Source organism: Cupressus sempervirens, chromosome 6 (assembly GCF_028749045.1).
Source record: "Cupressus sempervirens isolate cs-2001-9-10 chromosome 6, ASM2874904v1, whole genome shotgun sequence".
NCBI classification, from domain to species: Eukaryota; Viridiplantae; Streptophyta; class Pinopsida; order Cupressales; family Cupressaceae; genus Cupressus; species Cupressus sempervirens.
Genome location: NC_143123.1, coordinates 406,047,182 through 406,059,086, shown reverse-complemented (window position 1 = coordinate 406,059,086; position 11,905 = coordinate 406,047,182).

Sequence of the window (11,905 nt, the reverse complement as noted above, 5' to 3'; positions counted from 1 at the left end):
TCACACAGTTAAATCCTGATAAAAAAAATTGGTGACTTCCAATATCACACAGTTAAATACTGATATTGACTACCAATATGTTTTTGCTTTTTATTTATTGTTTAAAATAACAATATTTTTTATTTGATTCTAATTGGACCTCATAGTGTACTAAGGTTTCCAAGCCTTTTTATACCATAAAGCTTATGAATACTTTATTAAATTAAATTCTACTTTTTCCTCATTCTTGACATGTAGGTGCAGTTATTTAATAATTTCAATATCTTACAAAGACATATTAGTCAGTTTGTAGTTTTCATTATTTATCTTTGTGGATGAGCGTACAATTATTGCCCATTGTTATGTTCACTAATTTTGGTCATGGAAATTATTTTGGCTTTTAGTCTAATCAACTTTAAAGGGTAAGACATTGTCGGTGATACCGACAATGTCTACCCAAAATCCTCATAATTTTGCCCGTCATTTTATGTGTTGAAAAATGAGCACACGCTTTTGAGAAAATTGTGAAGGGAATGCATTTGGTCTTATGCCACTTAATGTTTCTATGAATGCTTTCACCTACCAACTGACCATGTTAAGTTGTCAGCATTCGATGTTCTTCATGAATTGCGCTTATGAGGAGTTTTAAATGATTCGTTGTGCTTCATGTTGGGTTGCTGATGAATGCAGACTTCTTAATTCTACTTTGTTTCTCTTTCTCTTGGGGTGTGCAAATCTTGAATCAGGTAATCTATATCTTATATCAAATAATCTTTGTGTCTTTCCGTAGTGTCTACCCCTAGTTTACTTTTCATATTATCTTGTCGAATTCTTTTAGGCCAGCTTTATGGTTATGTTTGATGAGTAGTGGTACTTGATTACCAGATTGTTTGGATGTTATTTCATACTCATTTGATTTATATGATGAGCTACTTAATACTCGGTTATTTCATGTGTACATGATTATTCTTTCAATGATGATGTTTGTATATAGTAATTTCAGTTATTTCATGATGATAGTTAGATGATGATTTATATGCAATTTCTATGGATACTTACCCCATACTTGCATGTGTATGGTGTACATGTATGTTTTATCTTATGATTGACGTTTCTAATGTGGTTGAGGGAGGGAGTCATAGGCACCTGCTAGTTGGGATCTACATGATGCACCACTCCCTGCCATTGTTTGTTTAATTTAGATTATATGTATATGTACATATTTGAATTTTATGTAGATTATAGGTACCAGGTATCAACTTCCCTGAATTTCCAAGATGAGTGTGCCCTATTGCAGTATATCAATAGTAAAAGAGGGGAGAAAATTCTTGAGTCCAAATCCTAACTTTAAGTCAATTGTCCTAGAAAGTAGGACAAGTATCTGAGTTGTTCACCCTTCCGAATTTGTCAAGTGACGTGAATTCTGATGCAAAGGGATTTTAATACCTTTAGAAATTAAGTTGCACATGCAAGCATCCAAATTTTCATAATTTTTTTCTCAACAAAGGGTCAACACATAATGATGTTGCCCATTCAAATTTGAATTACAACTAGGTTTTCTTGTAACATGATATGAGATAACAATGCAACAACAAATAAATGCATGAAAATAAAGAGGATCCTCCAATGACCAACAAAGACCATTGGAGGATCTTTACAAAACCTTCATGCAAAGGCCACTCTCAAAACAATAGAGAGATCTGACTGATAGGAAATGAAAAGTAAAAAAAATGCTAAACAATTAAAATCTTATTTTTAGATTTCTCCCAAAATGAAGGTCTAAATACAAACAAAAAAATGTATGTAGAATACTACACAATCACATCCGTATAACACTAGAAACTCAAGAAAATTACAAAAAAACTAAGGACTTCATTCTATTCACTTTCTCCCAAAAAAACTCTTTTACAAGATGCACCCTTTCTCTTTTTGAAAAACCTTCTAATGTAACTCAAATCCCATAGGACTTACCTCTTTACTCCTCTCATCAACATTTACTTGTGGCACTTCTTCTTGCTGCAATTTATATTCTTTTTGCACTTTGTGTTCTTTCCCTTCCAAAGGAAAACTTACATCTATCATTGTTGAGATTTCTCTCCCAACTTCACATACATCTATATTGTTTATGGCTGCCTTCTCTATAGTTTCATTATCATCTACCAAAACTTCTTTCACTTCCTCTTTCACTTCATCATGCATTGGGAATGTTATCCTATCAATAAGACCTAAACTTATTGATTCCTTCCATGTTGCATCATCCTTCAATGGAAACAACACTACCTTCTTTCCATCCTTGTTGATGTTATATGTGTTCTCTCTATAATCATACATGGTTGACCTGTCATATTGCCACACTCTTCCCAAAATCAAATGAAAATCTTTTAAAGGCATAATATCACATTCAATGGTATCATAATATGGTTCAATATTAAAAGAAACATAAGACTTTTCAAACACATCAATCCATTGTTCATCTCCTAACCCATATTCTTTGTAAGGTAAATCATGAGGTACTCTTGGAAGATTCAGTTTCTCAACCATTTCTATTGAGATTATATTTTCAAAGGAACCACTGTCAACTATAACTTTGCATACCTTGTTTTTGCACTTGCACTTTGTTCAAGATATAGAATGTCTTTGGTTGTAGTTTTGTCTTTCTACTTCTTCTTCCATAATGATATAGAGCTACACTCTGGAAACCTTTCGTGGATATACTCAACTTGAAGGGTTGCTTCAAAGTCTCACACTCATCAATCTGGAAACCTTCACAATCTGCACATTGTATTCTACTATAGTAACATAATATGCTACATGAACATATGACAGAAACATACTCTATTACAATTTTCACTTCAAACTCTGGTACATGAAGATCGAATGCTTCAAGAACAAAGAACCAATCTGCTTCTCAAAAACTATAATTTTTTTCTTCCATTTACTGTCAATAATCAAAACAGTATCTACTTGTTGTTTTGTCACCAAACATAGCATACCATGCACAAAGGAAACACTCTTCTTTTATTTTTGCAGTAAAAAACACTTTAAGTTTATGTCTTCTTTCTGCTACATAAACAAAAATACTTTAAGTTTCTATCTTCTTTCTGCTACATGAACATAGAATGCTTCATAACATAGGACATTAAAAGAGGATAAATCTTTTCCCACAAAAATCTGCAATCTTGTTCTTTCACTTATTGCCTTTAAGTAGTAGTGATTATGTATTCATAGTAATAGGAAAATTTTCAAGCATTTATCCCCTCAACTAAAGAAAGTTGACCATACTTTAACCATGACTAAAACAAATTGTCCAACTTGATGCTACTAATTTTAGAATTCAAAATTTATTTCCTCTAAAAGTCTTTTAAAAATCTGTCAAAATAAGTTGATGTTATTCTTTTTGATAGACTAGCATTTAGTCACTTATAACTTTTGGACCTAACAATATTTCAAAGATCGCTCTGATGACATTCTGCATAATTTGATTTCCTCCAACATATTCAAATTTCAGCAAGATCCAACATTTGGTTGGAAAGATATGACCCACGCAACATGACTTCATTACAAAGAAACTAATATTTCTAACACCAACAAAACCTATCCAACTTGGCACTCACAAAACCATAGCTTAGATTGAAAATGATTTGCATGCATTGACTTTTCCATAGAATGAATGGTGTTCCAGTTGGGCTTAACAAAATCTCACTCTAAATTCCAAATTAAATATAGACCAAGACGATGCCCAAATGAGGGAACTTTCAATACTTTACGCATAAATTAGAGAAAATGGGCCAAATTTAGACCCATAAATTATTCTTTTTTCCCTTCCCATTCTTTTACTCCAAACCAATCTTTCATGAACATGAGCATCTATCAAATACTTCCCAATTCAAACTTCATGCAAATCACAGAAGAAAACATTTCAAAACGGTACCCACACATCAAGAAATTAAGATTGAAAATTTCAGACTTGAGAAGTGTTGACATGCACTTGGTATGATTCCCAAAAATAAATGGAGGATAAACAACTTGATATTCAAAAGGGAAGTTTATGTGTTCCATGCCAAATTCCCATTAATATGTCAATTTTTGTTAGATAAAATTGCCTTCCTTCTCTCCGTAATATGGCAACACAAAAGCATGCGATTTTTTTTATTATCTTTCCCAAACTCGACAATAATATTCAACTCTATGAATTGATATTCTCCACACAATATAGAATCATGCATGCAATGTTCAAAATATTCACACAATCACAAAACATTTTCCTAGCCCAGATCTTTTGCTGGGCTCTAATACCAAAAATGATGCAGAGGGATTTTAATACCTTTCAAAATCAGGTTGCACATGCAAGCATGCAGTTTTTCATAAATTTATCTCAACAAGGGTCAACACATAATGATGTTGCCCATTCAAATCTGAACTACAACTGGGTTTTGTTGTAACATGATATGAGATAACAATACGACAACAAATAAATGCATGAAAATAAAGTGAATCCTCTAATGATCGACAAAGACCATTGGAGGATCTTTAGAAAACCTCAATGCAAAGGCCACTCTCAAAACAATAGAGAGATTCGACTGATAGGAAATGAAAAGTTTAAAAAAATGTTTAATTATTAAATCTGATTTTCATATTTCTCCCAAAATGAAGGTCTAAATACAAACAAAAAATTTTATGTAGATTATTGCACAATCACATCCGTACAACACTAGAAACTCAAGAAAATTGCAGGAAAACTCAAGGACTTCATTCTATTCACTTTCTCCCAAAAAAATCTCTCCCAAAAATCTCTCTCCAAAAAATCTCTCTTACAAGATGCACCCTTTCTCTTTTTGAAAAACCTTATAATGTAACTCCCAAGAAACCATCATAGCTTTCTTGTGGCAGTTACATTTTGAATGCCAATACATGATGCTTTAGGAATATTCATCATATTCTTCCTTTTGATTTTTCCCATAAAACATTTTCAAAAATTAGAAACTTTTAACACACCCAAAACAAACTAAAATAAACGCATGCTACGTCTTAAGTGGATAATGTTGGGTAGGCTTATAAGAATGCCACCTAAACATTTCCACCACATGAAAAAAGGACTTTTATTTTAAATTATAAAACTCTAAACTCACACACACACTAACATTTTAGATTTCATATTTTAAACTCAAATGTACCTGATATTTGCTTTGTGCCCCTGCATTTTTAAGTCATATTGCATGTTGTCTTCATGTCGCCACTAGACATCTTGTCACAATATAATTCTACATTAATAATGTTGCATGCTATCTTCCTATTTCATATGTCCTCCTACACCAAATTCAAGATTTTGATCCTTGAGTTTGACTTAGTACTTTGTCCTTTATTATGGGTTTTCTTATTTAGATTTATGAGTCTATTGTAATTTTTAGATGTAATTAAATCAAATAAAAGATTATTAAATGATTTAATTTAATGAATATTTTATAAAGAAAATTCAATATTTAATTAATTGAGAAATTAATTAAATAAAAGAATTAAATTTAAAATATTTAATTAAAGTTCTAATTTTGACATAATTATATTATTTACTTTAATAATAATTTATTTAGGAGTTCCATTTTTATAATAAACTCTAAATATTATTATTAGTTAAATTAATAAATGTTTTATTAAAGATGTCTTGTGATTTAATAAAAGAGAGAAATAATAAATTTAATAAAGTTTATTTTAATTAAAATGTGAAAAGTTGAATATAAATCAAATTGATAATATAATACATTATGGAGGAGATGGCTTGCAACGGGTGTCTGAGATGCTTCTCGAGCTAGGGCACCCATGCCCTAGCTCTGTCTATTCTTTTCTCGCACTGTAGTAGTGGGCGATTGGTGGTTGCAGGGTGCGAAGTGGGTGGCTTTGCTATTGGGAGGCAGATTGGGTTTGTTCTTCGGTGGTCAAGCATTTAGTTTGATGCAGGTGGAGTTTTGTGAGTGCATTTTTTTGCTTAATCTGTGCTGTGTGCAGAAAGGGTGGCCTGTGGTGTGGTGATTTGCTAGGCCGAGGCTCCGCTCTACTTTCCTTTGCGAAGATTTGCTGGTGTGGGTGGATTTAAGGTGGATGAAGGCCCTTTCCCCATTCTTTGTTTGTAAGAATGGTGGATGCCAAGGCTGAGGCGGCTGGGAGAAGCTCTCAATTGGATTTTTCGGGCGGCTGTAGGCCCTAAGGCTTCAAATCAAGGGATGAAGACCTTTGACAGCAATCTGTTTGTTTCACAATTTGGTACTATTGATTTTGGAGTATCGAATGCTTCAAGGATTACAAAGACTAATGGATGCCTCGAGAGGTGCGAAGAGAGGCCAAAGCTGGTTATTCCAACTAAAATGATTGTTGAAGATGTGGAGTATTACTCACAACACTCCTTATATTGTAAGTTTTTGGGGATGAGAGTCTCTCTGCAATTTTTGGAGGTTTGGGCTCGAACGACTTGGGAGCCAGAAGGGGAAATGGAGATAATTTTGTTGGCTGATAGCTATTCATGGTTACTTTTAATTGCACAGTAGATCACAACTAGGTATTTGAGGGAGGCCCTTATTTTCATAATAAGGTTGGGTTGTCCATTGAGCCATGGCATGCTGGTTTCAATCCCGCAGAGGAGCTTCCAAATCATGTCCCAGTGTGGGTTTGCTTGCCAAGATTTTCGGTGGAGTGCTATCAAGAGGATGTGCTACACCTTTTGACCTCAGTGCTTGGAAAACTTGTCGGGACTTCATCCCAGACCTTGGGTAAAAAGGTAATGACTTTTGCACGCATTTGTGTTGAAATTGACCTAAGTAGGCCTTTACCAGATGCAATAGAGATGTGTGTGAGTTCTTATTCTTGGGTGCAACATTTAGACTATGAATCTCTTCCTTTTCGCTGTCAATTGTGTCAAGAATATGGTCATCTGCAGAGGCGATGCCCAAGAAATTTGCCTCGGGAATCCCAGCCTTCACAGCTTGTGAGAAACCCTCCTGAGACAGATAAAGGGAAGCATATTTCTCAGGATGAGGCAAGTACTTCTAATGGATTTGCTCCGTTTAGGGCTCGCAATAGGAACAGGGGTCAAAAGAGGCCATTTAAAGAAAGGTAGGAGGACAATACCTTCAATAGATTTTAGATTTTTGATGAGCTCAACCAACAAGAAGTTAACCCAACTTTGGTTAATTTGGATCAAGGGCTGGTGGGCTTAACCCAAGAGGATCATGTTCTTGATTCCTCTATGGAACCCTTGGGGGAGGATTGTAAGCAACTAGTAGCATATCAACAAAAGGGGATTTTTGATGTACAGGAAACCTTAGCCATTGTTTCTACAGTTGGAGTCGATTCCTCGGCTATTGGCGGAATAGTGGATCAAATTTGGCAGCAAAGCTTAAGCCTCCTCCCAAATTGGGCATTTTGCAGAAAGATATCAAGAAGGGTGGGGCAGAGAAATTTGTTAAACCTGGCAGGAAAAAGGATATGGAAAAGATCAAATTGGCTGGTGAAAATTTTGTGGAGTCAGGGGCAGTCAAACCTCTGGATTCTATTTTTTCAGCCCCCTTGAAATGATTGTTATATCATGGAATGTACGGGGTTTGAACAACGGCCCTAAACAAAAAGTGGTTCATGAGTTAATTAGAAGGCAAGTAATTGATGTTGTATTCTTATAGGAAACTAAGTTATTTGTTGAAAGTATGCAAGGTGTGATGCCTAGGTTGTGGAGAAGTGGGGAGTGTCAATGCATTAGAGCTCTAGGAGCTTCGGGGGGGCTAGCATGCTTATGGAATCCTCGAAAAATCCAGCCTCTTTGATGGTTTTCCTCTAAAGCTTCTATGTCTATGATTGCTACTTGCCTAGAGTCAAGGGACATCATATTATTTTCCAATATTTATGCTCCTACTAATCTTCAAGGTAAACAAGTTTTGTGGTCTCACATCAGGTTGATTCGTAGCATGTTGCCTTTTCATCCTTGGATTTTGGCTAGAGATTTCAATGCTATTTGTGAGTTAGCTGAGAAGCGCGGTGGAACTAGGAGGTTGGATCCTTCTGCACTATTGTTCCAAGATAATATCAATGCCCTGAATCTTGTGGATGTCAAACCCAGCAATGGTCAGTTTACCTAGAACAATCGTCGGGTTGGAGAGTTTTGTGTTGCAAAAAGGTTACATCACTTTTTAGTCTCTTGTTACTGGGTTGGAGGAATGTGGACTTCTAACTCTGAAATCTTGGATTGGAGAGGATTAGACCATTGGCCTATTAAATTCGTTACAGAGTCAACTCGGATGCTTCGGAAACCTTCTTTTAGGTTCCAAATTATGTGGTTACGGGACTCATCTTTGTACGACTTGGTCTTTGAGTGGTGGAAGAAAGGTAGACCAGGCTACGATACCTCAATGTACGTCTTTGCTAAGCTACTTTAATATGTTAAATTTGAGCTCAAACAGTGGAATCGTTTGCATTTTGGGAATATCTTTCATGAAAAGGCATCGGCTCAGGCTGAGCTAGATGGTGTCACAAGAAGGATAACGGAGGAAGGTGTAACAGTTGATTTGCTTCAAGATGAGGCTAAGGCTAACAAATTGTTGGAAGAGTGGGAGCTACGAGAGGAATTGTATTAGAAATAGAAGGCGTGTATTGAATGGCTTCAGGAGGGGGACAAGAACACATCTTTCTTCTTCAACTCGGTGAAAGCTAGGCGCCATGGTAACTCTATCTCTGGATTGGTGAATGATAGGGGAGATCATCTTTCTTCCTTTTTGGATATGTCTAGGGAGGCAGTGCAATACTTTGTATCCCTCTTTCAAGAGGATTCGCAAGGGGGGTCTCCTGAGGAAGCGCAGATTCTTTCTTGTATTCCATCTCTTGTGTCTGGAGATTTGAATCGGTAGCTCATGAGAGATATCTCGTTGGAAGAGCTTGAAGGGGTAGTGTTTAATATGAAGAAAGGGAAAGCGCCAGGGCCAGATGGTTTCCCAATAGAGTTTTTTCAGGAATTCTGGGATATAATCAAACTTGATCTTCTGGCAGTGGTTCAGGAGTCTCAACATAATAGGCAGATGTTAAGGGCTCTGAATGCTACATTTCTTGCCCTTATTCCCAAGAATAAGGGGGTGGACAAGTTAAGCAAATTTTGACCCATCTCTTTATGCAATGTCATCTATAAAATTATTGCTGAAATTATTGCAGACAAGTTAAAGAAGGGGCTTGTGGAATTGATCTTTGAAGAGCAAGGTGGTTTGTTGCGGGTAGGCAAAATTTGGATGGAATTGTTATTACAATTGAGGTTATCCATTCTATGGCTAATTCAAATGAAAAAGTGATGTTTATCAAGCTTGACATGGCTAAGGCATATGACAGGGTGAGGTGGTCCTTCCTTCGGCGGATTCTAAGTGCTTTTGGCTTTGCAGAGCAATGGATTCAGTGGGTTTGGAGTTGTGTAACTTCAGTGTCCTTCTCGGTACTTTTTGGAGCTTCTAGAGGGCTTCGTCAGGGAGATCCTCTTTCCCCTTATTTGTTCATTCTTTTGGCAGAAGGCTTGGGGAGATGGATTAAGCAAAATGTGGAGGATGGTTTCATTCAAGGTTGGAGATGGGGTGGCACCTTACCTGCCCAAACTCATCTACAATTTGTAGATGATACTGCTTTGATGGGGATGGCTACTGTGTGGGAGGCCTTTAATCTACGAAGGGTCTTGGATGTTTACTTGGTTGCTTCTGGGCAGTAGGTTAATGAAGGAAAATCTTCCATTTTCTTTTTTAATACTTCGGGTTGCATTCAGCAAAGGATTGCTTGTACTCTAAGATTTCAGATCAACAACCTCCCTTTGACTTACCTTGGTATTCCCATCTTGGTGCGGAGACCTCCCAAGAAGTCTTGGTAGATAATTTTAGATAAGTTTCAGGCTAAAGTTAATCATTGGACTCATCATTGGCTATCCTTTGTTGGTCGGGTCCAGTTGATTAAGTCAGTTGTGCAGGCTTTGCCCATTTATAGATGCATGCTTCAGGTTGCCCCTGTAGGATTCCTAAAAGATCTTGATTCTGTGGTGAGATAATTTTTATGGGCGGGTTGCTTGGAATCTTCGAAATGGAGCTTGGTAAGATGGGAAGTGGCATGTAGCTCGAAACAATATGGTGGATTAGGTCTGAAGAAATTAGCTGTGACTGGGGAGGCCTTAGCTAGCAAACTATACTGGAGGTGGTGTACTAAGTGGGATAAGAGTTGGTCCAAGATTCTCTCCTAGAAGTATCTCCTAGGGATCCCTCAACTTGAAATTTCTAGGTACCCCCTTGTACGTAAGGGATATGTGATATGGGATACCCTTAAGAAAGGGGCTATGCTTATTAAGGATGGATTATTCTGGATTTGTAAGAGGGGATCAGAGGCCCAATTTTGGTCTGATTCTTGGGATGGTTTTCCTCCCATTATTTCTCAGTTTCCCAACTTAGTGGTTCTTTATCAGAGATTCCTGGAGGCTGGTTGGTCATGGGTGAGTGACTTTAAATCTTTTGCCCTCTATGGTCAACTGGTGTTGGCTAGTTGGAAGTCCCGAGATGAGTGGCCAGTTGTAGGTTTGCAGGAGGAATGTGCTATGTTACAGAACATCCTTTCCAGTATAAGATGTTGCTCTCTCATAGAAGATGATGTGCTTGCCTGGTCATCCAATCCCAAGGGGATCTATACTGTAACATCAGGCTATGATAGGTTATTATCTCAGAAGTTGGTTGGGCCTAAAATTCAGTGGTGGAAGAAGGTATGGAACAAGCTTTCTTGGCCAAAATGTAATTGTTTTGCTTGGATGCTGACTTGGAATAAGTGCTTGACTTGGGATAATATTCGGAAGAGAGGATTTCTCGGGCCTTCTGTTTGTGTCATGTGTGGTGCTAGTGAGGAGGATTCCTCTCATTTGTTCTTCTGATGCTCCTTTGCCCTACAACTTTGGTATTTTTGGTGGGAAGTCTGGATAGTGCCTTGTGTTCATGCTTCTTCATTGATCGAGTTTTGGCAGGGGATGGGCCGACCTCCTACTGTGGCAACTTTTTTGCAGGAAGTTTGGTTTGTGGGTCCTATTTTCCTATTGTGGCAGATTTGGCTAGAACGTAACCGAAGGATTTTTCAAGGAGAACAAAGACTAGTGCAGCAAATTTGGCAGAGGTTATTAGGTATGGTTCAAGAGATTGTGGGAGCCAGATGTGAAGTGGAACTCCCTTTGAGGAAAAGGGACACAGAGTTGGTGGAGAGATTGGGGATTATGGGCTCTTCCTTGGCCTTGTCTAGTGCTAAGTGAAGGGGTCAGGAGAAACAAAAAATTGATAGGAATGGTAAATGGCAACTTCCTCCCTATGGCATTTTAAAGATAAATACTGATGGTTCTTCTAAGGGCAATCCGGGTCCGATTGGTACTGGTGGGATAGGTAGGGATTCCCTGGGCTCAGTGATCTTCCTCTTTTTGATATATGAAGGAATACATACCATCAACCTGGTGGAAGGGTTGGCTATCTTGGTCGCTCTTGAGAGAGCTCATGCATTGGGGTGGCAGAGAGTTGTTTGTGAATCTGATTCACAGGTTTTGATCAATTTGCTTATTGAGTAGAAAGTTGCTGATGTGAGTTGGCAATTGGCCAGTGTGGTGCAACAAATTTTACGGGTTAGTTCTTTGATGGAAATGGTGACATTTGTTCATATCCCCAGAGAATGGAATAGGGCAACTGATTGTTTGGCAAAATGGGCTTCAGAGCATGCTAAGGGGTGGAGAGTTGAGGAGTGGGAATTGATTCCTTAGGAGATCCGCCTAGATTTAGTGAATATTCTTGATGAAGATAAGGCTGAGAATGGCAACAATTGATGTTGTTGGTCTTTTGCTTTTACTTGGGACATATGTCCCCTGCTATTTTTGTAATGTTGTTCTCTGATCTTCAATAAAGTTTTTACC